Consider the following 23,555-nt stretch of genomic DNA (forward strand, 5'->3'; position numbering starts at 1 on the left):
TACACATCACATAGGTGTGAACATACGACAATGGCAAAGGTTCGAACTTTCTGCTTTGAACAAGCCTTATGTATACATGCAGTTAACACATCGGCTCGTTGGTCTAGGGGTATGATTCTCGCTTAGGGTGCGAGAGGTCCCGGGTTCAAATCCCGGACGAGCCCTTCTAGAACACTTTTGGTCGCAACGTACAAGTACATTTTAAATGACTGGGTTATCGAAACAATCTGTCTTATATCGCACGCTTCCATTTGTTAGAATCAAATCTATCATTTGAAAAAAAAAAACGAACAAACAATTAAATGCGTGAACGCAACGTTTGTTACTTTGATCTTTGAACAGTTTGTTTGTTACATGCAATATAATTGCCACTTAAACAAAATGTTGTCTTCGTGTCAAATGCTTTGGTACAAGCCATGCCAAACACTTGAAAAGAATTCAAAATCAGCTAGTTTGCCTGATTTACAAATCTGTCTCATTCAATCTAATACTTCGCACAAACTATCGCCCAACGTGGGGCTCGAACCCACGACCGTTGGATTAAGAGTCCAACGCTCTACCGACTGAGCTAGCCGGGCGCACAAGTTTGCAGTCGACACAAAATGGGTAAACCTTCCAAGCAATACACATCACACAGGCGTGAACATACGACAATGGCAAAGGATCGAACTTTCTGTTTTGAACAAGGCTGATGTATACATGCAGTTAACACATCGGCTCGTTGGTCCAGGGGTATGATTCTCGCTTTGGGTGCGAGAGGTCCCGGATTCAAATCCCGGACGAGCCCTTCTATATCACTTTTGGTCGCAACGTACAAGTATATTTTGAATGACTGGGTTATCGAAACAATCTGTCTTACATCGCGCGCTTCCATTTGTTAGAATCAAATCTATCATATGAAAAAAACGAACAAACAATTAAATGCGTGAACGCAACGTTTGTTACTTTGATCTTTAAACAGCTTGTTTGTTCAATGCAATATAATTGCCACTTAAACAAAATGTTGTCTTTGTGTCAAATGCTTTGGTACAAATCATGCCAAACAATTGAAAAAAAGCCAAATCAGCCACTTTATCGGAACTGCAAAATTTTCTTATCCAATCTAATACTTCGCACAAACTATCGCCCAACGGGGGGCTCGAACCCGCGACCTCCAACGCTCTACCGACTGAGCTAGCCGGGCGCACAAGGTTGCAGTCGACTCAAAATGCGTAAACCTTCCAAGCAATACATATCACATAGGCGTGAACATACGACAATGGCAAAGGATCGAACTTTCTGTTTTGAACAAGCCTTATGTATACATGCAGTTAACACATCGGCTCGTTGGTCTAGGGGTATGATTCTCGCTTTGGGTGCGAGAGGTCCCGGGTTCAAATCCCGGACGAGCCCTTCTATAACACTTTTGGTCGCAACGTACAAGTACATTTTAAATGACTGGGTTATCGATACACGTCTGTCTTATATCGTACGCTTCCGTGCCTTACAATCAAATCTATCATTTGAAAAAACAAACCAACAATTAAATGCGTGAACGCAAGGTTTCTTACTTCGATCTTTGAACAGTTTGTTTGTTACATGCAATATAATTGCCACTTAAACAAAATGTTGTCTCCGTGTCAAATGCTTTGGTACAAGCCATGCCAAACACTTGAAAAGAATTCCAAATCAGCTAGTTTGCCTGATTTACAAATCTGTCTCATCCAATCTAATACTTCGCACAAAATATCGCCCAACGTGGGGCTCGAACCCACGACCGTTGGATTAAGAGTCCAACGCTCTACCGACTGAGCTAGCCGGGCGCTCAAGGTTGCAGTCGACTCAAAATGCGTAAACCTTCCAAGCAATACACATCACATAGGTGTGAACATACGACAATGGCAAAGGTTCGAACTTTCTGTTTTGAACAAGCCTTATGTATACATGCAGTTAACACATCGGCTCGTTGGTCTAGGGCAGTGGTTCCCAAACTTTATCTACTCGCGTACCATTTTTTTGGTTCATGCAGCGTTCTCGTACCACCTACAATCATGTTAGAATTTAATGAATAAAAATGTTACTAAACTTTACTAACTTTACCTTAGTAACTTTGGCCTTCAGTAACCAAAGGCTCGTAAATATTAAACAAAACTTAGTCAAACTTTTACCGCCCTCGCTACAGTGCTACTGTCAACACAACTAGTAGCTTATTACAAAAACTGACTTTAAGGACTTATTACGTCGTAATAACAGATTCATTACGTCATAATAAATCTATTTCGTCACAAAGAAACCTTGCTTAACAGTTCAATGCGTCAATACACCAATGAATTAGAATTTAGTAGGAAATATAGTGTGAAATTTCACGCTCTACGTAATTTGTGTGAATTAAAACTTGTGTGAAATTAAGATCGTTTTGTGTGAACTTAATAAGTTGCTCGCGTACCACCTTGGAGACCTTCGCGTACCACTAGTGGTACGCGTACCATAGTTTGGGAACCACTGGTCTAGGGGTATGATTCTCGCTATGGGTGCGAGAAGTCCCGGGTTCAAATCCCGGACGAGCCCTTCTAGAACACTTTTGGTCGCAACGTACAAGTACATTTTAAGTTACTGGGTAATCGATACACGTCTGTCTTATATCGCACGCTTCCATTTGTTAGAATCAAATCTATCATTTGAAAAAACGAACAAACAATTAAATGCGTGAACGCAACGTTTCATACTTTGATCTTTAAACAGTTTGTTTTTTCAATGCAATATAATAGCCACTTAAACAAAATGTTGTCTTTGTGTCAAATGCTTTGGTACAAATCATGCCAAACAATTGAAAAAAAGCCAAATCAGCCACTTTATCGGAACTGCAAATTTTTCTTATCCAATCTAATACTTCGCACAAACTATCGCCCAACGTGGGGCTCGAACCCACGACCGTTGGATTAAGAGTCCAACGCTCTACCGACTGAGCTAGCCGGGCGCACAAGGTTGCAGTCGACTCAAAATGCGTAAACCTTCCAAGCAATACACATCACATAGGTGTGAACATACGACAATGGCAAAGGTTCGAACTTTCTGCTTTGAACAAGCCTTATGTATACATGCAGTTAACACATCGGCTCGTTGGTCTAGGGGTATGATTCTCGCTTAGGGTGCGAGAGGTCCCGGGTTCAAATCCCGGACGAGCCCTTCTAGAACACTTTTGGTCGCAACGTACAAGTACATTTTAAATGACTGGGTTATCGAAACAATCTGTCTTATATCGCACGCTTCCATTTGTTAGAATCAAATCTATCATTTGAAAAAAAAAAACGAACAAACAATTAAATGCGTGAACGCAACGTTTGTTACTTTGATCTTTGAACAGTTTGTTTGTTACATGCAATATAATTGCCACTTAAACAAAATGTTGTCTTCGTGTCAAATGCTTTGGTACAAGCCATGCCAAACACTTGAAAAGAATTCAAAATCAGCTAGTTTGCCTGATTTACAAATCTGTCTCATTCAATCTAATACTTCGCACAAACTATCGCCCAACGTGGGGCTCGAACCCACGACCGTTGGATTAAGAGTCCAACGCTCTACCGACTGAGCTAGCCGGGCGCACAAGTTTGCAGTCGACACAAAATGGGTAAACCTTCCAAGCAATACACATCACACAGGCGTGAACATACGACAATGGCAAAGGATCGAACTTTCTGTTTTGAACAAGGCTGATGTATACATGCAGTTAACACATCGGCTCGTTGGTCCAGGGGTATGATTCTCGCTTTGGGTGCGAGAGGTCCCGGATTCAAATCCCGGACGAGCCCTTCTATATCACTTTTGGTCGCAACGTACAAGTATATTTTGAATGACTGGGTTATCGAAACAATCTGTCTTACATCGCGCGCTTCCATTTGTTAGAATCAAATCTATCATATGAAAAAAACGAACAAACAATTAAATGCGTGAACGCAACGTTTGTTACTTTGATCTTTAAACAGCTTGTTTGTTCAATGCAATATAATTGCCACTTAAACAAAATGTTGTCTTTGTGTCAAATGCTTTGGTACAAATCATGCCAAACAATTGAAAAAAAGCCAAATCAGCCACTTTATCGGAACTGCAAAATTTTCTTATCCAATCTAATACTTCGCACAAACTATCGCCCAACGGGGGGCTCGAACCCGCGACCTCCAACGCTCTACCGACTGAGCTAGCCGGGCACACAAGGTTGCAGTCGACTCAAAATGCGTAAACCTTCCAAGCAATACACATCACATAGGTGTGAACATACGACAATGGCAAAGGTTCGAACTTTCTGATTTGAACAAGCCTTATTGTATACATGCAGTTAACACATCGACACGTTGGTCTAGGGCAGTAGTTCTCAAACTGTGCGTCGCGACGCCCTGGTGCGTCGTTTCAATCTTCCAAGGGCGTCACAGAATAGTTTCGTTTCGTGGCTATTTGTTGTTGTATCAATAAACACAGCTTTACTAACAAGTTTCCTCAATAACTTTTATTTCCTGGTGCGTCGCAAGTCCAGAAAACTTTTCCAGGGGCGTCGCAACAACTAAAAGTTTGAGAACCACTGGTCTAGGGGTATGATTCTCGCTTAGGGTGCGAGTGGTCCCGGATTCAAATCCCGGACGAGCCCTTCTATAACACTTTTTGTCGCAACGTACATGTACATTTTAAATGACTGGGTTATCGATACACGTCTGTCTTATATCGTACGCTTCCGTGACTTACGATTAAATCTATCATTTGAAAAAACAAACCAACAATTAAATGCGTGAACGCAAGGTTTCTTACTTCGATCTTTGAACAGTTTGTTTGTTACATGCAATATAATTGCCACTTGAACAAAATGTTGTCTTCGTGTCAAATGCTTTGGTATAAATCATGCCAAACAATTGAAAAAAAGCCAAATCAGCCACTTTATCGGAACTGCAAATTTTTCTTATCCAATCTAATACTTCGCACAAACTATCGCCCAACGTGGGGCTCGAACCCACGACCGTTGGATTAAGAGTCCAACGCTCTACCGACTGAGCTAGCCGGGCGCACAAGGTTGCAGTCGACTCAAAATGCGTAAACCTTCCAAGCAATACACATCACATAGGTGTGAACATACGACAATGGCAAAGGTTCGAACTTTCTGTTTTGAACAAGTCTTATGTATACATGCAGTTAACACATCGGCTCGTTGGTCTAGGGGTATGATTCTCGCTTAGGGTGCGAGAGGTCCCGGGTTCAAATCCCGGACGAGCCCTTCTGTAACACTTTTGGTCGCAACGTACAAGTACATTTTAAATGACTGGGTTATCGAAACAATCTGTCTTATATCGCACGCTTCCATTTGTTAGAATCAAATCTATCATTTGAAAAAAAAAAAACGAACAAACAATTAAATGCGTGAACGCAACGTTTGTTACTTTGATCTTTGAACAGTTTGTTTGTTACATGCAATATAATTGCCACTTAAACAAAATGTTGTCTTCGTGTCAAATGCTTTGGTACAAGCCATGCCAAACACTTGAAAAGAATTCCAAATCAGCTAGTTTGCCTGATTTACAAATCTGTCTCATTCAATCTAATACTTCGCACAAACTATCGCCCAACGTGGGGCTCGAACCCACGACCGTTGGATTAAGAGTCCAACGCTCTACCGACTGAGCTAGCCGGGCGCACAAGATTGCAGTCGACACAAAATGGGTAAACCTTCCAAGCAATACACATCACACAGGCGTGAACATACGACAATGGCAAAGGATCGAACTTTCTGTTTTGAACAAGCCTGATGTATACATGCAGTTAACACATCGGCTCGTTGGTCCAGGGGTGTGATTCTCGCTTTGGGTGCGAGAGGTCCCGGATTCAAATCCCGGACGAGCCCTTCTATATCACTTTTGGTCGCAACGTACAAGTATATTTTGAATGACTGGGTTATCGAAACAATCTGTCTTACATCGCGCGCTTCCATTTGTTAGAATCAAATCTATCATATGAAAAAAACGAACAAACAATTAAATGCGTGAACGCAACGTTTCTTACTTTGATCTTTAAACAGCTTGTTTGTTCAATGCAATATAATTGCCACTTAAACAAAATGTTGTCTTTGTGTCAAATGCTTTGGTACAAATCATGCCAAACAATTGAAAAAAAGCCAAATCAGCCACTTTATCGGAACTGCAAATTTTTCTTATCCAATCTAATACTTCGCACAAACTATCGCCCAACGGGGGGCTCGAACCCGCGACCTCCAACGCTCTACCGACTGAGCTAGCCGGGCACACAAGGTTGCAGTCGACTCAAAATGCGTAAACCTTCCAAGCAATACATATCACATAGGCGTGAACATACGACAATGGCAAAGGATCGAACTTTCTGGTTAAAACAACTCATGTTTATACGTGCAGTTGACACATCGGCTCGTTGGTCTAGGGGTATGATTCTCGCTTAGGGTGCGAGAGGTTCCGGGTTCAAATCCCGGACGAGCCCTTCTATAACACTTTTGGTCGCAACGTACAAGTACATTTTAAATGACTGGGTTATCGAAACAATCTTTCTTTTATCGCACGCTTCCATTTGTTAGAATCAAATCTATCATTTGAAAAAAAAACGAACAAACAATTAAATGCGTGAACGCAACGTTTGTTACTTTGATCTTTGAACAGTTTGTTTGTTACATGCAATATAATTGCCACTTAAACAAAATGTTGTCTTCGTGTCAAATGCTTTGGTACAAGCCATGCCAAACACTTGAAAAGAATTCCAAATCAGCTAGTTTGCCTGATTTACAAATCTGTCTCATCCAATCAAATACTTCGCACAAACTATCGCCCAACGTGGGGCTCGAACCCACGACCGTTGGATTAAGAGTCCAACGCTCTACCGACTGAGCTAGCCGGGCGCACAAGATTGCAGTCGACACAAAATGGGTAAACCTTCCAAGCAATACACATCACACAGGCGTGAACATACGTTAATGGCAAAGGATCGAACTTTCTGGTTAAAACAATTCTTGTTTATACGTGCAGTTGACACATCGGCTCGTTGGTCTAGGGCAGTAGTTCTCAAACTGTGCGTCGCGACGCCCTGGTGCGTCGTTTCAATCTTTCAAGGGCGTCACAGAATAGTTTCGTTTCGTGGCTTTTTGTTGTTGTATCAATAAACACAGCTTTAATAACAAGTCTCCTCAATAACTTTTATTTCCTGGTGCGTCGCAAGTCCAGAAAACTTTTCCAGGGGCGTCGCAACAACAAAAAGTTTGAGAACCACTGGTCTAGGGGTATGATTCTCGCTTAGGGTGCGAGAGGTCCCGGGTTCAAATCCCGGACGAGCCCTTCTATAACACTTTTGGTCGCAACGTACAAGTACATTTTAAATGACTGGGTTATCGATACACGTCTGTCTTATATTGTACGCTTCCGTGCCTTACAATCAAATCTATCATTTGAAAAAAACAAACCAACAATTAAATGCGTGAACGCAAGGTTTCTTACTTCGATCTTTGAACAGTTTGTTTGTTACATGCAATATAATTGCCACTTAAACAAAATGTTGTCTTCGTGTCAAATGCTTTGGTACAAGCCATGCCAAACACTTGAAAAGAATTCCAAATCAGCTAGTTTGCCTGATTTACAAATCTGTCTCATCCAATCTAATACTTCGCACAAACTATCGCCCAACGGGGGGCTCTAACCCACGACCGTTGGATTAAGAGTCCAACGCTCTACCGACTGAGCTAGCCGGGCGCACAAGGTTGCAGTCGACTCAAAATGCGTAAACCTTCCAAGCAATACACATCACATAGGTGTGAACATACGACAATGGCAAAGGTTCGAACTTTCTGTTTTGAACAATCCTTATGTATACATGCAGTTAACACATCGGCTCGTTGGTCCAGGGGTATGATTCTCGCTTTGGGTGCGAGTAGTCCCGGATTCAAATCCCGGACGAGCCCTTCTAGAACACTTTTGGTCGCAACGTACAAGTACATTTTAAATGACTGGGTAATCGATACACGTCTGTCTTATATTGTACGCTTCCGTGCCTTACAATCAAATCTATCATTTGAAAAAACAAACCAACAATTAAATGCGTGAACGCAAGGTTTCTTACTTCGGTCTTTGAACAGTTTGTTTGTTACATGCAATATAATTGCCACTTAAACAAAATGTTGTCTTCGTGTCAAATGCTTTGGTACAAGCCATGCCAAACACTTGAAAAGAATTCCAAATCAGCTAGTTTGCCTGATTTACAAATCTGTCTCATCCAATCTAATACTTCGCACAAAATATCGCCCAACGTGGGGCTCGAACCCATGACCATTGGATTAAGAGTCCAACGCTCTACCGACTGAGCTAGCCGGGCGCACAAGGTTGCAGTCGACTCAAAATGCGTAAATCTTCCAAGCAATACACATCACATAGGTGTGAACATACGACAATGGCAAAGGATCGAACTTTCTGTTTTGAACAAGCCTGATGTATACATGCAGTTAACACATCGGCTCGTTGGTCTAGGGGTATGATTCTCGCTTTGGGTGCGAGAGGTCCCGGGTTCAAATCCCGGACGAGCCCTTCTAGAACACTTTTGGTCGCAACGTACAAGTACATTTTAAATTACTGGGTAATCGATACAATCTGTCTTATATCGCACGCTTCCATTTGTTAGAATCAAATCTATCATTTGAAAAAACGAACAAACAATTAAATGCGTGAACGCAACGTTTCATACTTTGATCTTTAAACAGTTTGTTTTTTCAATGCAATATAATAGCCACTTAAACAAAATGTTGTCTTTGTGTCAAATGCTTTGGTATAAATCATGCCAAACAATTGAAAAAAAGCCAAATCAGCCACTTTATCGGAACTGCAAATTTTTCTTATCCAATTTAATACTTCGCACAAAATATCGCCCAACGTGGGGCTCGAACCCACGACCTCCAACGCTCTACCGACTGAGCTAGCCGGGCGCACAAGGTTGCAGTCGACTCAAAATGCGTAAACCTTCCAAGCAATACATATCACATAGGCGTGAACATACGACAATGGCAAAGGATCGAACTTTCTGGTTAAAACAACTCTTGTTTATACGTGCAGTTGACACATCGGCTCGTTGGTCTAGGGGTATGATTCTCGCTTAGGGTGCGAGAGGTTCCGGGTTCAAATCCCGGACGAGCCCTTCTAGAACACTTTTGGTCGCAACGTACAAGTACATTTTAAATGACTGGGTAATCGATACACGTCTGTCTTATATTGTACGCTTCCGTGCCTTACAATCAAATCTATCATTTGAAAACACAAACCAACAATTAAATGCGTGAACGCAAGGTTTCTTACTTCGATCTTTGAACAGTTTGTTTGTTCAATGCAATATAATTGCCACTTAAACAAAATGTTGTCTTCGTGTCAAATGCTTTGGTACAAGCCATGCCAAACACTTGAAAAAAATTCCAAATCAGCTGGTTTGCCTGATTTACAAATCTGTCTCATCCAATCTAATACTTCGCACAAAATATCGCCCAACGTGGGGCTCGAACCGACGACCGTTGGATTAAGAGTCCAACGCTCTACCGACTGAGCTAGCCGGGCGCACAAGGTTGCAGTCGACTCAAAATGCGTAAACCTTCCAAGCAATACATATCACATAGGTGTGAACATACGACAATGGCAAAGGTTCGAACTTTCTGTTTTGAACAATCCTTATGTATACATGCAGTTAACACATCGGCTCGTTGGTCCAGGGGTATGATTCTCGCTTTGGGTGCGAGTAGTCCCGGGTTCAAATCCCGGACGAGCCCTTCTAGAACACTTTTGGTCGCAACGTACAAGTACATTTTAAATGACTGGGTAATCGATACACGTCTGTCTTATATTGTACGCTTCCGTGCCTTACAATCAAATCTATCATTTGAAAAAACAAACCAACAATTAAATGCGTGAACGCAAGGTTTCTTACTTCGGTCTTTGAACAGTTTGTTTGTTACATGCAATATAATTGCCACTTAAACAAAATGTTGTCTTCGTGTCAAATGCTTTGGTACAAGCCATGCCAAACACTTGAAAAGAATTCCAAATCAGCTAGTTTGCCTGATTTACAAATCTGTCTCATCCAATCTAATACTTCGCACAAAATATCGCCCAACGTGGGGCTCGAACCCATGACCATTGGATTAAGAGTCCAACGCTCTACCGACTGAGCTAGCCGGGCGCACAAGGTTGCAGTCGACTCAAAATGCGTAAATCTTCCAAGCAATACACATCACATAGGTGTGAACATACGACAATGGCAAAGGATCGAACTTTCTGTTTTGAACAAGCCTGATGTATACATGCAGTTAACACATCGGCTCGTTGGTCTAGGGGTATGATTCTCGCTTTGGGTGCGAGAGGTCCCGGGTTCAAATCCCGGACGAGCCCTTCTAGAACACTTTTGGTCGCAACGTACAAGTACATTTTAAATTACTGGGTAATCGATACAATCTGTCTTATATCGCACGCTTCCATTTGTTAGAATCAAATCTATCATTTGAAAAAACGAACAAACAATTAAATGCGTGAACGCAACGTTTCATACTTTGATCTTTAAACAGTTTGTTTTTTCAATGCAATATAATAGCCACTTAAACAAAATGTTGTCTTTGTGTCAAATGCTTTGGTATAAATCATGCCAAACAATTGAAAAAAAGCCAAATCAGCCACTTTATCGGAACTGCAAATTTTTCTTATCCAATTTAATACTTCGCACAAAATATCGCCCAACGTGGGGCTCGAACCCACGACCTCCAACGCTCTACCGACTGAGCTAGCCGGGCGCACAAGGTTGCAGTCGACTCAAAATGCGTAAACCTTCCAAGCAATACATATCACATAGGCGTGAACATACGACAATGGCAAAGGATCGAACTTTCTGGTTAAAACAACTCTTGTTTATACGTGCAGTTGACACATCGGCTCGTTGGTCTAGGGGTATGATTCTCGCTTAGGGTGCGAGAGGTTCCGGGTTCAAATCCCGGACGAGCCCTTCTAGAACACTTTTGGTCGCAACGTACAAGTACATTTTAAATGACTGGGTAATCGATACACGTCTGTCTTATATTGTACGCTTCCGTGCCTTACAATCAAATCTATCATTTGAAAACACAAACCAACAATTAAATGCGTGAACGCAAGGTTTCTTACTTCGATCTTTGAACAGTTTGTTTGTTCAATGCAATATAATTGCCACTTAAACAAAATGTTGTCTTCGTGTCAAATGCTTTGGTACAAGCCATGCCAAACACTTGAAAAAAATTCCAAATCAGCTGGTTTGCCTGATTTACAAATCTGTCTCATCCAATCTAATACTTCGCACAAAATATCGCCCAACGTGGGGCTCGAACCGACGACCGTTGGATTAAGAGTCCAACGCTCTACCGACTGAGCTAGCCGGGCGCACAAGGTTGCAGTCGACTCAAAATGCGTAAACCTTCCAAGCAATACATATCACATAGGCGTGAACATACGACAATGGCAAAGGATCGAACTTTCTGTTTTGAACAAGCCTTATGTATACATGCAGTTAACACATCGGCTCGTTGGTCTAGGGGTATGATTCTCGCTTTGGGTGCGAGAGGTCCCGGGTTCAAATCCCGGACGAGCCCTTCTAGAACACTTTTGGTCGCAACGTACAAGTACATTTTAAATTACTGGGTAATCGATACACGTCTGTCTTATATCGCACGCTTCCATTTGTTAAAATCAAATCTATCATTTGAAAAAACGAACAAACAATTAAATGCGTGAACGCAACGTTTCATACTTTGATCTTTAAACAGTTTGTTTTTTCAATGCAATATAATAGCCACTTAAACAAAATGTTGTCTTTGTGTCAAATGCTTTGGTACAAATCATGCCAAACAATTGAAAAAAAGCCAAATAAGCCACTTTATCGGAACTGCAAATTTTTCTTATCCAATTTAATACTTCGCACAAAATATCGCCCAACGTGGGGATCGAACCCACGACCTCCAACGCTCTACCGACTGAGCTAGCCGGGCGCACAAGGTTGCAGTCGACTCAAAATGCGTAAACCTTCCAAGCAATACATATCACATAGGCGTGAACATACGACAATGGCAAAGGATCGAACTTTCTGGTTAAAACAACTCTTGTTTATACGTGCAGTTGACACATCGGCTCGTTGGTCTAGGGGTATGATTCTCGCTTAGGGTGCGAGAGGTTCCGGGTTCAAATCCCGGACGAGCCCTTCTAGAACACTTTTGGTCGCAACGTACAAGTACATTTTAAATGACTGGGTAATCGATACACATCTGTCTTATATTGTACGCTTCCGTGCCTTACAATCAAATCTATCATTTGAAAAAACAAACCAACAATTAAATGCGTGAACGCAAGGTTTCTTACTTCGATCTTTGAACAGTTTGTTTGTACAATGCAATATAATTGCCACTTAAACAAAATGTTGTCTTCGTGTCAAATGCTTTGGTACAAGCCATGCCAACCACTTGAAAAGAATTCCAAATCAGCTGGTTTGCCTGATTTACAAATCTGTCTCATCCAATCTAATACTTCGCACAAAATATCGCCCAACGTGGGGCTCGAACCCACGACCGTTGGATTAAGAGTCCAACGCTCTACCGACTGAGCTAGCCGGGCGCACAAGGTTGCAGTCGACTCAAAATGCGTAAACCTTCCAAGCAATACACATCACATAGGTGTGAACATACGACAATGGCAAAGGTTCGAACTTTCTGTTTTGAACAAGCCTCATGTATACATGCAGTTAACACATCGGCTCGTTGGTCTAGGGGTATGATTCTCGCTTTGGGTGCGAGAGTTCCCGGGTTCAAATCCCGGACGAGCCCTTCTATAACACTTTTGGTCGCAACGTACAAGTATATTTTGAATGACTGGGTTATCGAAACAATCTGTCTTATATCGCACGCTTCCATTTGTTAGAATCAAATCTATCATTTGAAAAAAACGAACAAACAATTAAATGCGTGAACGCAACGTTTCATACTTTGATCTTTAAACAGTTTGTTTTTTCAATGCAATATAATAGCCACTTAAACAAAATGTTGTCTTTGTGTCAAATGCTTTGGTACAAATCATGCCAAACAATTGAAAAAATGGCAAATCAGCCACTTTATCGGAACTGCAAATTTTTCTTATCCAATTTAATACTTCGCACAAACTATCGCCCAACGGGGGGCTCGAACCCACGACCTCCAACGCTCTACCGACTGAGCTAGCCGGGCGCACAAGGTTGCAGTCGACTCAAAATGCGTAAACCTTCCAAGCAATACATATCACATAGGCGTGAACATACGACAATGGCAAAGGATCGAACTTTCTGTTTTGAACAAGCCTTATGTATACATGCAGTTAACACATCGGCTCGTTGGTCTAGGGGTATGATTCTCGCTTTGGGTGCGAGAGGTCCCGGGTTCAAATCCCGGACGAGCCCTTCTATAACACTTTTGGTCGCAACGTACAAGTACATTTTAAATGACTGGGTTATCGATACACGTCTGTCTTATATCGTACGCTTCCGTGCCTTACAATCAAATCTATCATTTGAAAAAACAAACCAACAATTAAATGCGTGAACGCAAGGTTTCTTACTTCGATCTTTGAACAGTTTGTTTGTTACATGCAATATAATTGCCACTTAAACAAAATGTTGTCTCCGTGTCAAATGCTTTGGTACAAGCCATGCCAAACACTTGAAAAGAATTCCAAATCAGCTAGTTTGCCTGATTTACAAATCTGTCTCATCCAATCTAATACTTCGCACAAAATATCGCCCAACGTGGGGCTCGAACCCACGACCGTTGGATTAAGAGTCCAACGCTCTACCGACTGAGCTAGCCGGGCGCTCAAGGTTGCAGTCGACTCAAAATGCGTAAACCTTCCAAGCAATACACATCACATAGGTGTGAACATACGACAATGGCAAAGGTTCGAACTTTCTGTTTTGAACAAGCCTTATGTATACATGCAGTTAACACATCGGCTCGTTGGTCTAGGGCAGTGGTTCCCAAACTTTATCTACTCGCGTACCATTTTTTTGGTTCATGCAGCGTTCTCGTACCACCTACAATCATGTTAGAATTTAATGAATAAAAATGTTACTAAACTTTACTAACTTTACCTTAGTAACTTTGGCCTTCAGTAACCAAAGGCTCGTAAATATTAAACAAAACTTAGTCAAACTTTTACCGCCCTCGCTACAGTGCTACTGTCAACACAACTAGTAGCTTATTACAAAAACTGACTTTAAGGACTTATTACGTCGTAATAACAGATTCATTACGTCATAATAAATCTATTTCGTCACAAAGAAACCTTGCTTAACAGTTCAATGCGTCAATACACCAATGAATTAGAATTTAGTAGGAAATATAGTGTGAAATTTCACGCTCTACGTAATTTGTGTGAATTAAAACTTGTGTGAAATTAAGATCGTTTTGTGTGAACTTAATAAGTTGCTCGCGTACCACCTTGGAGACCTTCGCGTACCACTAGTGGTACGCGTACCATAGTTTGGGAACCACTGGTCTAGGGGTATGATTCTCGCTATGGGTGCGAGAAGTCCCGGGTTCAAATCCCGGACGAGCCCTTCTAGAACACTTTTGGTCGCAACGTACAAGTACATTTTAAGTTACTGGGTAATCGATACACGTCTGTCTTATATCGCACGCTTCCATTTGTTAGAATCAAATCTATCATTTGAAAAAACGAACAAACAATTAAATGCGTGAACGCAACGTTTCATACTTTGATCTTTAAACAGTTTGTTTTTTCAATGCAATATAATAGCCACTTAAACAAAATGTTGTCTTTGTGTCAAATGCTTTGGTACAAATCATGCCAAACAATTCAAAAAAAGCCAAATCAGCCACTTTATCGGAACTGCAAATTTTTCTTATCCAATTTAATACTTCGCACAAAATATCGCCCAACGGGGGGCTCGAACCCACGACCTCCAACGCTCTACCGACTGAGCTAGCCGGGCGCACAAGGTTGCAGTCGACTCAAAATGCGTAAACCTTCCAAGCAATACATATCACATAGGCGTGAACATACGACAATGGCAAAGGATCGAACTTTCTGGTTAAAACAACTCTTGTTTATACGTGCAGTTGACACATCGGCTCGTTGGTCTAGGGGTATGATTCTCGCTTAGGGTGCGAGAGGTTCCGGGTTCAAATCCCGGACGAGCCCTTCTAGAACACTTTTGGTCGCAACGTACAAGTACATTTTAAATGACTGGGTAATCGATACACATCTGTCCTATATTGTACGCTTCCGTGCCTTACAATCAAATCTATCATTTGAAAACACAAACCAACAATTAAATGCGTGAACGCAACGTTTGTTACTTCGATCTTTGAACAGTTTGTTTGTTCAATGCAATATAATTGCCACTTAAACAAAATGTTGTCGTCGTGTCAAATGCTTTGGTACAAGCCATGCCAAACACTTGAAAAAAATTCCAAATCAGCTGGTTTGCCTGATTTACAAATCTGTCTCGTCCAATCTAATACTTCGCACAAAATATCGCCCAACGTGGGGCTCGAACCCACGACCGTTGGATTAAGAGTCCAACGCTCTACCGACTGAGCTAGCCGGGCGCACAAGGTTGCAGTCGACTCAAAATGCTTAAACCTTCCAAGCAATACATATCGCATAGGCTTGAACAGACGACAATGGCAAAGGATCGAACTTTCTGTTTTGAACAAGCCTGATGTATACATGCAGTTAACACATCGGCTCGTTGGTCTAGGGGTATGATTCTCGCTTAGGGTGCGAGAGGTCCCGGGTTCAAATCCCGGACGAGCCCTTCTAGAACACTTTTGGTCGCAACGTACAAGTACATTTTAAATGACTGGGTTATCGATACACGTCTGTCTTATATCGTACGCTTCCGTGCCTTACAATCAAATCTATCATTTGAAAAAACAAACCAACAATAAAACGCGTGAACGCAAGGTTTCTTACTTCGATCTTTGAACAGTTTGTTTGTTCAATGCAATATAATTGCCACTTAAACAAAATGTTGTCTTCGTGTCAAATGCTTTGGTACAAGCCATGCCAAACTCTTGAAAAGAATTCCAAATCAGCTGGTTTGCCTGATTTACAAATCTGTCTCATCCAATCTAATACTTCGCACAAAATATCGCCCAACGTGGGGATCGAACCCACGACCGTTGGATTAAGAGTCCAACGCTCTACCGACTGAGCTAGCCGGGCGCACAAGGTTGCAGTCGACTCAAAATGCGTAAACCTTCCAAGCAATACATATCACATAGGCGTGAACAGACGACAATGGCAAAGGATCGAACTTTCTGTTTTGAACAAGCCTTATGTATACATGCAGTTAACACATCGGCTCGTTGGTCTAGGGGTATGATTCTCGCTTAGGGTGCGAGAGGTCCCGGGTTCAAATCCCGGACGAGCCCTTCTAGAACACTTTTGGTCGCAACGTACAAGTACATTTTAAATGACTGGGTAATCGATACACGTCTGTTTTATATTGTACGCTTCCGTGCCTTACAATCAAATCTATCATTTGAAAAAACAAACCAACAATTAAATGCGTGAACGCAAGGTTTCTTACTTCGATCTTTGAACAGTTTCTTTGTTACATGCAAAATAATTGCCACTTAAACAAAATGTTGTCTTCGTGTCAAATACTTTGGTACAAGCCATGCCAAACACTTGAAAAGAATTCCAAATCAGCTAGTTTGCCTGATTTACAAATCTGTCTCATCCAATCTAATACTTCGCACAAACTATCGCCCAACGGGGGGCTCGAACCCACGAACTCCAACGCTCTACCGACTGAGCTAGCCGGGCGCACAAGGTTGCAGTCGACTCAAAATGCGTAAACCTTCCAAGCAATACATATCACATAGGCGTGAACAGACGACAATGGCAAAGGATCGAACTTTCTGTTTTGAACAAGCCTTATGTATACATGCAGTTAACACATCGGCTCGTTGGTCTAGGGGTATGATTCTCGCTTAGGGTGCGAGAGGTCCCGGGTTCAAATCCCGGACGAGCCCTTCTAGAACACTTTTGGTCGCAACGTACAAGTACATTTTAAATGACTGGGTTATCGAAACAATCTGTCTTATATCGCACGCTTCCATTTGTTAGAATCAAATCTATCATTTGAAAAAAAAAAACGAACAAACAATTAAATGCGTGAACGCAACGTTTGTTACTTTGATCTTTGAACAGTTTGTTTGTTACATGCAATATAATTGCCACTTAAACAAAATGTTGTCTTCGTGTCAAATGCTTTGGTACAAGCCATGCCAAACACTTGAAAAGAATTCCAAATCAGCTAGTTTGCCTGATTTACAAATCTGTCTCATCCAATCTAATACTTCGCACAAACTATCGCCCAACGTGGGGCTCGAACCCACGACCGTTGGATTAAGAGTCCAACGCTCTACCGACTGAGCTAGCCGGGCGCACAAGATTGCAGTCGACACAAAATGGGTAAACCTTCCAAGCAATACACATCACACAGGCGTGAACATACGTTAATGGCAAAGGATCGAACTTTCTGGTTAAAACAATTCTTGTTTATACGTGCAGTTGACACATCGGCTCGTTGGTCTAGGGCAGTAGTTCTCAAACTGTGCGTCGCGACGCCCTGGTGCGTCGTTTCAATCTTTCAAGGGCGTCACAGAATAGTTTCGTTTCGTGGCTTTTTGTTGTTGTATCAATAAACACAGCTTTAATAACAAGTTTCCTCAATAACTTTTATTTCCTGGTGCGTCGCAAGTCCAGAAAACTTTTCCAGGGGCGTCGCAACAACAAAAAGTTTGAGAACCACTGGTCTAGGGGTATGATTCTCGCTTAGGGTGCGAGAGGTCCCGGGTTCAAATCCCGGACGAGCCCTTCTATAACACTTTTGGTCGCAACGTACAAGTACATTTTAAATGACTGGGTTATCGAAACAATCTGTCTTATATCGCACGCTTCCATTTGTTAGAATCAAATCTATCATTTGAAAAAAAAAACGAACAAACAATTAAATGCGTGAACGCAACGTTTGTTACTTTGATCTTTGAACAGTTTGTTTGTTACATGCAATATAATTGCCACTTAAACAAAATGTTGTCTTCGTGTCAAATGCTTTGGTACAAGCCATGCCAAACACTTGAAAAGAATTCCAAATCAGCTAGTTTGCCTGATTTACAAATCTGTCTCATCCAATCTAATACTTCGCACAAACTATCGCCCAACGTGGGGCTCGAACCCACGACCGTTGGATTAAGAGTCCAACGCTCTACCGACTGAGCTAGCCGGGCGCACAAGATTGCAGTCGACACAAAATGGGTAAACCTTCCAAGCAATACACATCACACAGGCGTGAACATACGTTAATGGCAAAGGATCGAACTTTCTGGTTAAAACAATTCTTGTTTATACGTGCAGTTGACACATCGGCTCGTTGGTCTAGGGCAGTAGTTCTCAAACTGTGCGTCGCGACGCCCTGGTGCGTCGTTTCATTCTTTCAAGGTCGTCACAGAATAGTTTCGTTTCGTGGCTTTTTGTTGTTGCATCAATAAACACAGCTTTAATAACAAGTTTCCTCAATAACTTTTATTTCCTGGTGCGTCGCAAGTCCACAAAACTTTTCCAGGGGCGTCGCAACAACAAAAAGTTTGAGAACCACTGGTCTAGGGGTATGATTCTCGCTTAGGGTGCGAGAGGTCCCGGGTTCAAATCCCGGACGAGCCCTTCTATAACACTTTTGGTCGCAACGTACAAGTACATTTTAAATGACTGGGTTATCGAAACAATCTGTCTTATATCGCACGCTTCCATTTGTTAGAATCAAATCTATCATTTGAAAAAAAAAAAACGAACAAACAATTAAATGCGTGAACGCAACGTTTGTTACTTTGATCTTTGAACAGTTTGTTTGTTACATGCAATATAATTGCCACTTAAACAAAATGTTGTCTTCGTGTCAAATGCTTTGGTACAAGCCATGCCAAACACTTGAAAAGAATTCCAAATCAGCTAGTTTGCCTGATTTACAAATCTGTCTCATCCAATCTAATACTTCGCACAAACTATCGCCCAACGTGGGGCTCGAACCCACGACCGTTGGATTAAGAGTCCAACGCTCTACCGACTGAGCTAGCCGGGCGCACAAGATTGCAGTCGACACAAAATGGGTAAACCTTCCAAGCAATACACATCACACAGGCGTGAACATACGTTAATGGCAAAGGATCGAACTTTCTGGTTAAAACAATTCTTGTTTATACGTGCAGTTGACACATCGGCTCGTTGGTCTAGGGCAGTAGTTCTCAAACTGTGCGTCGCGACGCCCTGGTGCGTCGTTTCAATCTTCCAAGGACGTCACAGAATAGTTTCGTTTCGTGGCTTTTTGTTGTTGTATCAATAAACACAGCTTTAATAACAAGTCTCCTCAATAACTTTTATTTCCTGGTGCGTCGCAAGTCCAGAAAACTTTTCCAGGGGCGTCGCAACAACAAAAAGTTTGAGAACCACTGGTCTAGGGGTATGATTCTCGCTTAGGGTGCGAGAGGTCCCGGGTTCAAATCCCGGACGAGCCCTTCTATAACACTTTTGGTCGCAACGTACAAGTACATTTTAAATGACTGGGTTATCGATACACGTCTGTCTTATATTGTACGCTTCCGTGCCTTACAATCAAATCTATCATTTGAAAAAAACAAACCAACAATTAAATGCGTGAACGCAAGGTTTCTTACTTCGATCTTTGAACAGTTTGTTTGTTACATGCAATATAATTGCCACTTAAACAAAATGTTGTCTTCGTGTCAAATGCTTTGGTACAAGCCATGCCAAACACTTGAAAAGAATTCCAAATCAGCTAGTTTGCCTGATTTACAAATCTGTCTCATCCAATCTAATACTTCGCACAAACTATCGCCCAACGTGGGGCTCGAACCCACGACCGTTGGATTAAGAGTCCAACGCTCTACCGACTGAGCTAGCCGGGCGCACAAGGTTGCAGTCGACTCAAAATGCGTAAACCTTCCAAGCAATACACATCACATAGGTGTGAACATACGACAATGGCAAAGGTTCGAACTTTCTGTTTTGAACAATCCTTATGTATACATGCAGTTAACACATCGGCTCGTTGGTCCAGGGGTATGATTCTCGCTTTGGGTGCGAGTAGTCCCGGGTTCAAATCCCGGACGAGCCCTTCTAGAACACTTTTGGTCGCAACGTACAAGTACATTTTAAATGACTGGGTAATCGATACACGTCTGTCTTATATTGTACGCTTCCGTGCCTTACAATCAAATCAATCATTTGAAAAAACAAACCAACAATTAAATGCGTGAACGCAAGGTTTCTTACTTCGATCTTTGAACAGTTTGTTTGTTACATGCAATATAATTGCCACTTAAACAAAATGTTGTCTTCGTGTCAAATGCTTTGGTACAAGCCATGCCAAACACTTGAAAAGAATTCCAAATCAGCTAGTTTGCCTGATTTACAAATCTGTCTCATCCAATCTAATACTTCGCACAAAATATCGCCCAACGTGGGGCTCGAACCCATGACCATTGGATTAAGAGTCCAACGCTCTACCGACTGAGCTAGCCGGGCGCACAAGGTTGCAGTCGACTCAAAATGCGTAAATCTTCCAAGCAATACACATCACATAGGTGTGAACATACGACAATGGGAAAGGTTCGAACTTTCTGTTTTGAACAAGCCTTATGTATACATGCAGTTAACACATCGGCTCGTTGGTCTAGGGGTATGATTCTCGCTTTGGGTGCGAGAGGTCCCGGGTTCAAATCCCGGACGAGCCCTTCTATAACACTTTTGGTCGCAACGTACAAGTATATTTTGAATGACTGGGTTATCGAAACAATCTGTCTTATATCGCACGCTTCCATTTGTTAGAATCAAATCTATCATTTGAAAAAAACGAACAAACAATTAAATGCGTGAACGCAACGTTTCATACTTTGATCTTTAAACAGTTTGTTTTTTCAATGCAATATAATAGCCACTTCAACAAAATGTTGTCTTTGTGTCAAATGCTTTGGTACAAATCATGCCAAACAATTGAAAAAAAGGCAAATCAGCCACTTTATCGGAACTGCAAATTTTTCTTATCCAATTTAATACTTCGCACAAACTATCGCCTAACGGGGGGCTCGAACCCACGACCTCCAACGCTCTACCGACTGAGCTAGCCGGGCGCACAAGGTTGCAGTCGACTCAAAATGCGTAAACCTTCCAAGCAATACATATCAGATAGGCGTGAACATACGACAATGGCAAAGGATCGAACTTTCTGGTTAAAACAACTCTTGTTTATACGTGCAGTTGACACATCGGCTCGTTGGTCTAGGGGTATGATTCTCGCTTAGGGTGCGAGAGGTTCCGGGTTCAAATCCCGGACGAGCCCTTCTAGAACACTTTTGGTCGCAACGTACAAGTACATTTTAAATGACTGGGTAATCGATACACGTCTGTCTTATATTGTACGCTTCCGTGCCTTACAATCAAATCTATCATTTGAAAAAACAAACCAACAATTAAATGCGTGAACGCAAGGTTTCTTACTTCGATCTTTGAACAGTTTGTTTGTTACATGCAATATAATTGCAACTTAAACAAAATGTTGTCTTCGTGTCAAATACTTTGGTACAAGCCATGCCAAACACTTGAAAAGAATTCCAAATCAGCTAGTTTGCCTGATTTACAAATCTGTCTCATCCAATCTAATACTTCGCACAAACTATCGCCCAACGGGGGGCTCGAACCCACGACCTCCAACGCTCTACCGACTGAGCTAGCCGGGCGCACAAGGTTGCAGTCGACTCAAAATGCGTAAACCTTCCAAGCAATACATATCACATAGGCGTGAACATACGACAATGGCAAAGGATCGAACTTTCTGGTTAAAACAATTCTTGTTTATACGTGCCGTTGACACATCGGCTCGTTGGTCTAGGGGTATGATTCTCGCTTTGGGTGCGAGAGGTCCCGGGTTCAAATCCCGGACGAGCCCTTCTAGAACACTTTTGGTCGCAACGTACAAGTACATTTTAAATGACTGGGTAATCGATACACATCTGTCTTATATTGTACGCTTCCGTGCCTTACAATCAAATCTATCATTTGAAAAAACAAACCAACAATTAAATGCGTGAACGCAAGGTTTCTTACTTCGATCTTTGAACAGTTTGTTTGTTCAATGCAATATAATTGCCACTTAAACAAAATGTTGTCTTCGTGTCAAATGCTTTGGTACAAGCCATGCCAAACACTTGAAAAGAATTCCAAATCACCTGGTTTGCCTGATTTACAAATCTGTCTCATCCAATCTAATACTTCGCACAAAATATCGCCCAACGTGGGGCTCGAACCCATGACCATTGGATTAAGAGTCCAACGCTCTACCGACTGAGCTAGCCGGGCGCACAAGGTTGCAGTCGACTCAAAATGCGTAAATCTTCCAAGCAATACACATCACATAGGTGTGAACATACGACAATGGGAAAGGTTCGAACTTTCTGTTTTGAACAAGCCTTATGTATACATGCAGTTAACACATCGGCTCGTTGGTCTAGGGGTATGATTCTCGCTTTGGGTGCGAGAGGTCCCGGGTTCAAATCCCGGACGAGCCCGTCTATAACACTTTTGGTCGCAACGTACAAGTATATTTTGAATGACTGGGTTATCGAAACAATCTGTCTTATATCGCACGCTTCCATTTGTTAGAATCAAATCTATCATTTGAAAAAAACGAACAAACAATTAAATGCGTGAACGCAACGTTTCATACTTTGATCTTTAAACAGTTTGTTTTTTCAATGCAATATAATAGCCACTTCAACAAAATGTTGTCTTTGTGTCAAATGCTTTGGTACAAATCATGCCAAACAATTGAAAAAAAGCCAAATCAGCCACTTTATCGGAACTGCAAATTTTTCTTATCCAATTTAATACTTCGCACAAACTATCGCCCAACGGGGGGCTCGAACCCACGACCTCCAACGCTCTACCGACTGAGCTAGCCGGGCGCACAAGGTTGCAGTCGACTCAAAATGCGTAAACCTTCCAAGCAATACATATCACATAGGCGTGAACATACGACAATGGCAAAGGATCGAACTTTCTGGTTAAAACAACTCTTGTTTATACGTGCAGTTGACACGTCGGCTCGTTGGTCTAGGGGTATGATTCTCGCTTAGGGTGCGAGAGGTTCCGGGTTCAAATCCCGGACGAGCCCTTCTAGAACACTTTTGGTCGCAACGTACAAGTACATTTTAAATGACTGGGTAATCGATACACGTCTGTCTTATATTGTACGCTTCCGTGCCTTACAATCAAATCTATCATTTGAAAAAACAAACCAACAATTAAATGCGTGAACGCAAGGTTTCTTACTTCGATCTTTGAACAGTTTGTTTGTTACATGCAATATAATTGCCACTTAAACAAAATGTTGTCTTCGTGTCAAATACTTTGGTACAAGCCATGCCAAACACTTGAAAAGAATTCCAAATCAGCTAGTTTGCCTGA

General features: G+C 41.8%; 48 non-coding genes across 48 annotated transcripts; 26 read left to right on the forward strand and 22 right to left on the reverse strand.

The window, feature by feature from the left end:
- The first annotated feature begins 92 nt into the window (after positions 1–92).
- Trnap-agg (transfer RNA proline (anticodon AGG)) lies at positions 93–164 on the forward strand. Its single transcript has one exon. It is a non-coding gene; the product is annotated as a tRNA-Pro (tRNA).
- Positions 165–505: 341 nt separating this feature from the next.
- Positions 506–578, reverse strand: Trnak-cuu (transfer RNA lysine (anticodon CUU)). The gene has a single exon. It is a non-coding gene; the product is annotated as a tRNA-Lys (tRNA).
- Positions 579–715: 137 nt separating this feature from the next.
- Trnap-ugg (transfer RNA proline (anticodon UGG)) lies at positions 716–787 on the forward strand. The gene has a single exon. It is a non-coding gene; the product is annotated as a tRNA-Pro (tRNA).
- A 533-nt stretch (positions 788–1,320) lies between these two features.
- On the forward strand, positions 1,321–1,392 carry Trnap-ugg (transfer RNA proline (anticodon UGG)). The gene has a single exon. It is a non-coding gene; the product is annotated as a tRNA-Pro (tRNA).
- A 337-nt stretch (positions 1,393–1,729) lies between these two features.
- On the reverse strand, positions 1,730–1,802 carry Trnak-cuu (transfer RNA lysine (anticodon CUU)). Its single transcript has one exon. It is a non-coding gene; the product is annotated as a tRNA-Lys (tRNA).
- A 1,081-nt stretch (positions 1,803–2,883) lies between these two features.
- Positions 2,884–2,956, reverse strand: Trnak-cuu (transfer RNA lysine (anticodon CUU)). Its single transcript has one exon. It is a non-coding gene; the product is annotated as a tRNA-Lys (tRNA).
- A 137-nt stretch (positions 2,957–3,093) lies between these two features.
- On the forward strand, positions 3,094–3,165 carry Trnap-agg (transfer RNA proline (anticodon AGG)). Its single transcript has one exon. It is a non-coding gene; the product is annotated as a tRNA-Pro (tRNA).
- A 341-nt stretch (positions 3,166–3,506) lies between these two features.
- On the reverse strand, positions 3,507–3,579 carry Trnak-cuu (transfer RNA lysine (anticodon CUU)). Its single transcript has one exon. It is a non-coding gene; the product is annotated as a tRNA-Lys (tRNA).
- Positions 3,580–3,716: 137 nt separating this feature from the next.
- Trnap-ugg (transfer RNA proline (anticodon UGG)) lies at positions 3,717–3,788 on the forward strand. Its single transcript has one exon. It is a non-coding gene; the product is annotated as a tRNA-Pro (tRNA).
- Positions 3,789–4,954: 1,166 nt separating this feature from the next.
- On the reverse strand, positions 4,955–5,027 carry Trnak-cuu (transfer RNA lysine (anticodon CUU)). The gene has a single exon. It is a non-coding gene; the product is annotated as a tRNA-Lys (tRNA).
- Positions 5,028–5,164: 137 nt separating this feature from the next.
- On the forward strand, positions 5,165–5,236 carry Trnap-agg (transfer RNA proline (anticodon AGG)). The gene has a single exon. It is a non-coding gene; the product is annotated as a tRNA-Pro (tRNA).
- A 342-nt stretch (positions 5,237–5,578) lies between these two features.
- On the reverse strand, positions 5,579–5,651 carry Trnak-cuu (transfer RNA lysine (anticodon CUU)). Its single transcript has one exon. It is a non-coding gene; the product is annotated as a tRNA-Lys (tRNA).
- Positions 5,652–6,393: 742 nt separating this feature from the next.
- Positions 6,394–6,465, forward strand: Trnap-agg (transfer RNA proline (anticodon AGG)). The gene has a single exon. It is a non-coding gene; the product is annotated as a tRNA-Pro (tRNA).
- Positions 6,466–6,804: 339 nt separating this feature from the next.
- On the reverse strand, positions 6,805–6,877 carry Trnak-cuu (transfer RNA lysine (anticodon CUU)). The gene has a single exon. It is a non-coding gene; the product is annotated as a tRNA-Lys (tRNA).
- Positions 6,878–7,648: 771 nt separating this feature from the next.
- On the reverse strand, positions 7,649–7,721 carry Trnak-cuu (transfer RNA lysine (anticodon CUU)). The gene has a single exon. It is a non-coding gene; the product is annotated as a tRNA-Lys (tRNA).
- Positions 7,722–8,267: 546 nt separating this feature from the next.
- Positions 8,268–8,340, reverse strand: Trnak-cuu (transfer RNA lysine (anticodon CUU)). The gene has a single exon. It is a non-coding gene; the product is annotated as a tRNA-Lys (tRNA).
- Positions 8,341–8,477: 137 nt separating this feature from the next.
- Trnap-ugg (transfer RNA proline (anticodon UGG)) lies at positions 8,478–8,549 on the forward strand. The gene has a single exon. It is a non-coding gene; the product is annotated as a tRNA-Pro (tRNA).
- Positions 8,550–9,081: 532 nt separating this feature from the next.
- On the forward strand, positions 9,082–9,153 carry Trnap-agg (transfer RNA proline (anticodon AGG)). Its single transcript has one exon. It is a non-coding gene; the product is annotated as a tRNA-Pro (tRNA).
- Positions 9,154–9,490: 337 nt separating this feature from the next.
- On the reverse strand, positions 9,491–9,563 carry Trnak-cuu (transfer RNA lysine (anticodon CUU)). Its single transcript has one exon. It is a non-coding gene; the product is annotated as a tRNA-Lys (tRNA).
- A 137-nt stretch (positions 9,564–9,700) lies between these two features.
- Trnap-ugg (transfer RNA proline (anticodon UGG)) lies at positions 9,701–9,772 on the forward strand. Its single transcript has one exon. It is a non-coding gene; the product is annotated as a tRNA-Pro (tRNA).
- A 337-nt stretch (positions 9,773–10,109) lies between these two features.
- Trnak-cuu (transfer RNA lysine (anticodon CUU)) lies at positions 10,110–10,182 on the reverse strand. Its single transcript has one exon. It is a non-coding gene; the product is annotated as a tRNA-Lys (tRNA).
- Positions 10,183–10,319: 137 nt separating this feature from the next.
- On the forward strand, positions 10,320–10,391 carry Trnap-ugg (transfer RNA proline (anticodon UGG)). The gene has a single exon. It is a non-coding gene; the product is annotated as a tRNA-Pro (tRNA).
- A 532-nt stretch (positions 10,392–10,923) lies between these two features.
- Trnap-agg (transfer RNA proline (anticodon AGG)) lies at positions 10,924–10,995 on the forward strand. The gene has a single exon. It is a non-coding gene; the product is annotated as a tRNA-Pro (tRNA).
- Positions 10,996–11,332: 337 nt separating this feature from the next.
- Positions 11,333–11,405, reverse strand: Trnak-cuu (transfer RNA lysine (anticodon CUU)). Its single transcript has one exon. It is a non-coding gene; the product is annotated as a tRNA-Lys (tRNA).
- Positions 11,406–11,542: 137 nt separating this feature from the next.
- On the forward strand, positions 11,543–11,614 carry Trnap-ugg (transfer RNA proline (anticodon UGG)). Its single transcript has one exon. It is a non-coding gene; the product is annotated as a tRNA-Pro (tRNA).
- Positions 11,615–12,147: 533 nt separating this feature from the next.
- On the forward strand, positions 12,148–12,219 carry Trnap-agg (transfer RNA proline (anticodon AGG)). Its single transcript has one exon. It is a non-coding gene; the product is annotated as a tRNA-Pro (tRNA).
- Positions 12,220–12,556: 337 nt separating this feature from the next.
- Positions 12,557–12,629, reverse strand: Trnak-cuu (transfer RNA lysine (anticodon CUU)). Its single transcript has one exon. It is a non-coding gene; the product is annotated as a tRNA-Lys (tRNA).
- A 137-nt stretch (positions 12,630–12,766) lies between these two features.
- On the forward strand, positions 12,767–12,838 carry Trnap-ugg (transfer RNA proline (anticodon UGG)). The gene has a single exon. It is a non-coding gene; the product is annotated as a tRNA-Pro (tRNA).
- Positions 12,839–13,371: 533 nt separating this feature from the next.
- Trnap-ugg (transfer RNA proline (anticodon UGG)) lies at positions 13,372–13,443 on the forward strand. Its single transcript has one exon. It is a non-coding gene; the product is annotated as a tRNA-Pro (tRNA).
- A 337-nt stretch (positions 13,444–13,780) lies between these two features.
- Positions 13,781–13,853, reverse strand: Trnak-cuu (transfer RNA lysine (anticodon CUU)). Its single transcript has one exon. It is a non-coding gene; the product is annotated as a tRNA-Lys (tRNA).
- A 1,278-nt stretch (positions 13,854–15,131) lies between these two features.
- Positions 15,132–15,203, forward strand: Trnap-agg (transfer RNA proline (anticodon AGG)). Its single transcript has one exon. It is a non-coding gene; the product is annotated as a tRNA-Pro (tRNA).
- A 337-nt stretch (positions 15,204–15,540) lies between these two features.
- Positions 15,541–15,613, reverse strand: Trnak-cuu (transfer RNA lysine (anticodon CUU)). Its single transcript has one exon. It is a non-coding gene; the product is annotated as a tRNA-Lys (tRNA).
- A 137-nt stretch (positions 15,614–15,750) lies between these two features.
- Positions 15,751–15,822, forward strand: Trnap-agg (transfer RNA proline (anticodon AGG)). Its single transcript has one exon. It is a non-coding gene; the product is annotated as a tRNA-Pro (tRNA).
- A 337-nt stretch (positions 15,823–16,159) lies between these two features.
- Positions 16,160–16,232, reverse strand: Trnak-cuu (transfer RNA lysine (anticodon CUU)). The gene has a single exon. It is a non-coding gene; the product is annotated as a tRNA-Lys (tRNA).
- Positions 16,233–16,369: 137 nt separating this feature from the next.
- Positions 16,370–16,441, forward strand: Trnap-agg (transfer RNA proline (anticodon AGG)). Its single transcript has one exon. It is a non-coding gene; the product is annotated as a tRNA-Pro (tRNA).
- A 534-nt stretch (positions 16,442–16,975) lies between these two features.
- Positions 16,976–17,047, forward strand: Trnap-agg (transfer RNA proline (anticodon AGG)). The gene has a single exon. It is a non-coding gene; the product is annotated as a tRNA-Pro (tRNA).
- A 341-nt stretch (positions 17,048–17,388) lies between these two features.
- Trnak-cuu (transfer RNA lysine (anticodon CUU)) lies at positions 17,389–17,461 on the reverse strand. The gene has a single exon. It is a non-coding gene; the product is annotated as a tRNA-Lys (tRNA).
- Positions 17,462–18,234: 773 nt separating this feature from the next.
- Positions 18,235–18,307, reverse strand: Trnak-cuu (transfer RNA lysine (anticodon CUU)). The gene has a single exon. It is a non-coding gene; the product is annotated as a tRNA-Lys (tRNA).
- Positions 18,308–19,082: 775 nt separating this feature from the next.
- On the reverse strand, positions 19,083–19,155 carry Trnak-cuu (transfer RNA lysine (anticodon CUU)). Its single transcript has one exon. It is a non-coding gene; the product is annotated as a tRNA-Lys (tRNA).
- Positions 19,156–19,926: 771 nt separating this feature from the next.
- On the reverse strand, positions 19,927–19,999 carry Trnak-cuu (transfer RNA lysine (anticodon CUU)). Its single transcript has one exon. It is a non-coding gene; the product is annotated as a tRNA-Lys (tRNA).
- A 137-nt stretch (positions 20,000–20,136) lies between these two features.
- Positions 20,137–20,208, forward strand: Trnap-ugg (transfer RNA proline (anticodon UGG)). The gene has a single exon. It is a non-coding gene; the product is annotated as a tRNA-Pro (tRNA).
- A 337-nt stretch (positions 20,209–20,545) lies between these two features.
- Positions 20,546–20,618, reverse strand: Trnak-cuu (transfer RNA lysine (anticodon CUU)). The gene has a single exon. It is a non-coding gene; the product is annotated as a tRNA-Lys (tRNA).
- Positions 20,619–20,755: 137 nt separating this feature from the next.
- Trnap-ugg (transfer RNA proline (anticodon UGG)) lies at positions 20,756–20,827 on the forward strand. The gene has a single exon. It is a non-coding gene; the product is annotated as a tRNA-Pro (tRNA).
- A 533-nt stretch (positions 20,828–21,360) lies between these two features.
- Trnap-agg (transfer RNA proline (anticodon AGG)) lies at positions 21,361–21,432 on the forward strand. Its single transcript has one exon. It is a non-coding gene; the product is annotated as a tRNA-Pro (tRNA).
- Positions 21,433–21,966: 534 nt separating this feature from the next.
- Trnap-ugg (transfer RNA proline (anticodon UGG)) lies at positions 21,967–22,038 on the forward strand. Its single transcript has one exon. It is a non-coding gene; the product is annotated as a tRNA-Pro (tRNA).
- A 337-nt stretch (positions 22,039–22,375) lies between these two features.
- On the reverse strand, positions 22,376–22,448 carry Trnak-cuu (transfer RNA lysine (anticodon CUU)). Its single transcript has one exon. It is a non-coding gene; the product is annotated as a tRNA-Lys (tRNA).
- Positions 22,449–22,585: 137 nt separating this feature from the next.
- On the forward strand, positions 22,586–22,657 carry Trnap-ugg (transfer RNA proline (anticodon UGG)). The gene has a single exon. It is a non-coding gene; the product is annotated as a tRNA-Pro (tRNA).
- Positions 22,658–23,190: 533 nt separating this feature from the next.
- Positions 23,191–23,262, forward strand: Trnap-agg (transfer RNA proline (anticodon AGG)). Its single transcript has one exon. It is a non-coding gene; the product is annotated as a tRNA-Pro (tRNA).
- Positions 23,263–23,555: the final 293 nt, after the last annotated feature.

The sequence above is a fragment of the Phallusia mammillata genome, chromosome 4 (genome assembly GCF_965637545.1).
Source record: "Phallusia mammillata chromosome 4, kaPhaMamm4.hap1.1, whole genome shotgun sequence".
Lineage (NCBI taxonomy): Eukaryota > Metazoa > Chordata > Ascidiacea > Phlebobranchia > Ascidiidae > Phallusia > Phallusia mammillata.